At 46.3% G+C, this 3,984-nt stretch overlaps 1 protein-coding gene across 1 annotated transcript in view; it reads right to left on the bottom strand.

Moving 5' to 3' along the window:
• Positions 1-2,150, bottom strand: part of Ip6k2 (inositol hexakisphosphate kinase 2) — a 24,256-nt gene extending 22,106 nt beyond the window's left edge. Inside the window, exon 1 of the mRNA XM_005347938.2 lies at positions 2,021-2,150. The gene's annotated coding sequence lies outside the window, so the exon portion shown is untranslated. The remainder of the gene's footprint in view (positions 1-2,020) is intronic.
• Between the last annotated feature and the right edge of the window lie 1,834 nt (positions 2,151-3,984).

Below are 3,984 nucleotides of genomic sequence, written 5' to 3'. Positions count from 1 at the left end.
CCTGCCTCTGCCTCCCGAGTGCTGGAATTAAAGGCATGCGCCACCACCGCCCGGCTTCTTCAAACTTTTTGATGAACTCTCAATTCAATTTTTTGGGAAAGGGACATTTTCTTACCAACACGATATACTTCATGATACACAAACTTGTTATTTTCATTATACACAAAAAGACAAACTACAATTTTAAAAAATAAAAATGTCTTAAAACAATCATATTAAAATAATTTCTAATTGCTTTCTACTGTAAAAAAATGTAAGTTTAAAAGATAATCATCCATGACATAAACTAATTGCCTTTGCCCGAGGTGGGGGCAAACGCCTCTTACCCTGGCACACTGGAGGGCAGGGGCAGGTAGATCTATGAACTCAAGGTCAGCCTGCTCTACGCAGTGAGTTCCAGGCCAGCCAGGGCTGCGTAAAGAGACCCTGCCTCAAACAAACAAACAAACAAACAAACAAACAACTCTTCCTTTAAAGGTAAATTCTTCCCCAGTGCGTCTCTTTATGAGCCAACAGTGGAAAATTTTCACCTTAACAAGCTGGCCCGAGGATGCTTCGGCCCATCCTTGTTGCCTAGATACCAGTGACATCTCTGGGGCTTAAAGGAGGCCCTGACCTTCTCGGCAAAGGAGCCTAAGATTCATCAGTCAGTGATTACTCCCTCTGACATATTCCAATGTTCAAATACTTGGTTGTATAGACCAAAATCTGTCTCTCCCCAGTAAACTCCAAAGCACAACACAAGTCTATTACATATAATAAACTGGTTTCTACAATTATAACAGGTCTAGTCCACTTACACACTTGAATTTTATTCTTAAAAAAATCTGAATGTAGGCAAAGGCAAACCAGCCTGAGTAACAGTCAATAGTTTAATCAACTTGACTCACCCCCCCCAAAAAAATTTAAGAGGCAATCATGTCAAGTGTAACTATTTATTTGATATTTCTATCTGCGACAGCGGTTGAAATTAAAACAAAACCCTGCAATTATACATTCTCCATGGCAACAACTTAGTAAATAAGCATCTTCCTTCTCTCAAGATGTCATGCTGGGAGAAAACCCTTTCGTCTGCAACATTTTGGATAGGTTAAAACTTTCAGTATTTTTTTTCCTTTTGGGTCTTTCTATATTTTGATCATATTCATTGCTTGACCCCCTCTTACCCTCCTCCCACTTCCTCTAGATCCCTTCAGTACTTTTCCTCAAATTATTTTCTTCTTGCTCTATGAACATTTTGCTGACAAAATGTTTATTTACAAGCGATGACTAGCTCTATTTCCTCTGGCATGTAAGAGCACTAGATTTCACTAGTTCCTACATTTTCACTCATTTTTCTGCTAGTATAGCTTTCTTGATTTAAAATCCTAAAACAAAACAAGTCATCAGGAAGAATGCAGAAGACAGATCAATTGTGAAAGAAATAAATATTCCCACTCGTGGCAGAAATATCAGTATATTAAAAAAAGGCATCTTCTGATCCATTTTAATGTCTTAAAAGAAAAAAAAGAGTAAGGTTGGATGCGCAGATCTCCCCGCCCCCCAATCCAAGACGAAGTGACTGGCACAACTGACGTTCAATACCCAAAATGGCTGCACGTCTGCGGGCCCAGGTAACAGTACCTGAGGATCAGGGCTGACCCCTTCATCCAAAGATAGAGACCCCATCCTCAATGATGTGGGAGGTGGCGGCCGGAAGACCTCAATGAAACAAGAGATCCTGCCCCCCGGTGACCGCTTCAAACACAGAGAAAGATCCTGTCGTCCCTACTCCTCTGTTCCAGGAGACCCCCTCCAGAGCCATCCGCTCACTGGGGACGCTAGCACCCCCCACGACCAGATGACACAATGCCCCCTGCAAACCGGGGGAGACCGCTTCACAATGACAGCTAGAGAACCCCCTCTCCAAACGATCAGCAAGCCCCCAGCGATCAGCAAGCCCGTCCGCTAACAGCACCGAAAACCTCCTTCCTAAAGACCCGGGGAGACAGGGTCACGGGCCCGGCGGGGCGGGCGTTACCTGCGGCCACAGCCCAGTCCCGCGACGCTTCCGTCCTATTGTTTCTCTTCCACCAAAATGGCTGCGGCAGCGCTCAGCCCCGCCCCCCGCGCCTCGCTCCCGGCGCCCCTCGCTATTGGCTCGCACCCGAAGCCGCGCAAGCGGACTGGGCCGCCTGAAAGACTCTGTTGCTAGGGCGCCGGGATTCGCTTCGGGTGCTTCCGGAATGGGCGGGGGGAGGGGCCCGTGCAGGCAGGGGGCGGAGCGTTGTCCTGGTGAGGAGGGTGGCCAGTCAGTGGCGTAGTTGAAGTAACCGATGGGCTGTGTGCCAACGGGTCCATTGCCGGATGCCCAGGATACGTGTAGATGAACAGGCAGTCCTGGTTTGCCCTGTACTGGGAAGATTCCTAGGATACAAGAATGTTAAGGCCAATCAATATTCATTCTGTGAAACTGCAAAGCTGGTCACCCTAGCAGATGGATGGACAAAACTGCAAGTGAACAGTCGCTGAGATGGATACAGGGATAGCGATACAGAGCGGACAGAAGAACGACTACAGACGATGGAGAAATAAATGGCTATATGATGGCTCAGCGAGTTAAGGGCACTGAGATGACGTAATCCTTGGGACTCATATGGTGGAAGGAGAGAACCAACTCCCGCGGGTTGTCTTTTGATCTCTGCAAAAGCATAGCGACAGGCTTATCCTCACTCCCGCCGCACACACACACACACACACACACACACACACACACACACACAGCATAATAATTTTTAAAAATGGTTGTTTGACAGGTGAACAGATGAGTGGACAGGTGGACAAAACAAAAGCCATAGGGTACCTGAAAGAAGAGTGGATTTAAAGTCCTCAGCAAACTCGTGGGTCTGAAGACAGGTCTATTACTCTCCAAAGCATACAAGTTACATAAGACTCCTTTGTCCTGGAGCCTGTGTTATTCAGGAGGACGCTGGCCTGAACGAGTAAGTGTGAGGTCAGGAACGTGACAGATACCACTGGCACCGGGACGAACCTCCTACTTGGCCACTAGCCTTTTCCTAAAGGAGGTCAGTGTTGCAACCCTGCATCCTGGGCATTTGCAAAGGTGTAGCTCACACATTTTGAAACTCAAGTGTTTATTGTTAAGTACCTACACTCTGCAGGAAATACAGCAAACAAAAGTGTGTATTTTTTTTAACTCCCTGATCTCTTAGAGGTGAACAAGAGAGAGCTACTATCATCATCAGATTCCTCGTGGACTCTCCTTCCTTGTAGAATCTCCTTCCGAGAGGCTTTAGTGGCTCTATGTTCACTAGGCTTCTTCTGATTTTTTATTTTTACACGTTTCCCTCTGTCTAGACCCACTTACCCAGGCTCATGGTTTTGCTTTTAAAATATTGATTGATTTGAGTAGGGATCCCCCTCTGAAGCTCAGGCTAACATCAAAATTAAGCAATCTTCCTGCTCCAACCTTCCACAGGCTGGGATTTATAGGCATAAAGCAACAGGCCCAGTTGTCAGGCTCATGACTTCAAATACCGGCTTCATGTTAACCAACCCCAAACGCGTTTGCACAGTTCAGTCTCTCCCTGAGATTCAGCTATTGATAGACAACCTGCACTCTGGCTTTGTGTGCCCCTTGACTATTTTTGTCTTTGTTATTGTTTTGTTTGTTTTGCCTTTATCTGTTGTGCCAGGAAGTTGTCTGTCTCAAGAATAAGGTCACTGACATGACCATGACTTCCATATCTAAACCCCTACATGTCTCTCCAGGTCAACTTCAACGTCACAGTTCCCGCCCAGTCTGTAGGGATAAGTCCCGCCCCCTAGGGGGCGTGTTCGCCTCAGGCTAATGTTTGCCTATAAATTTGGCAAGCGTGCTCCCAGCCGCTGCTTCTGCTTTCCTGGTCTCCACAGGAACGGTGGTTCTGTAAGTCTATTAAAGCTGTATATATATATTTTTACAATCTGTCTGCATTCGTTTAC

This window comes from Microtus ochrogaster, chromosome 5, assembly GCF_000317375.1.
Source record: "Microtus ochrogaster isolate Prairie Vole_2 chromosome 5, MicOch1.0, whole genome shotgun sequence".
Classification (NCBI taxonomy): Eukaryota; Metazoa; Chordata; class Mammalia; order Rodentia; family Cricetidae; genus Microtus; species Microtus ochrogaster.
The sequence above is the reverse complement of the archived record's forward strand: the minus strand, read 5'-3'. Positions and strand labels throughout refer to the sequence as shown.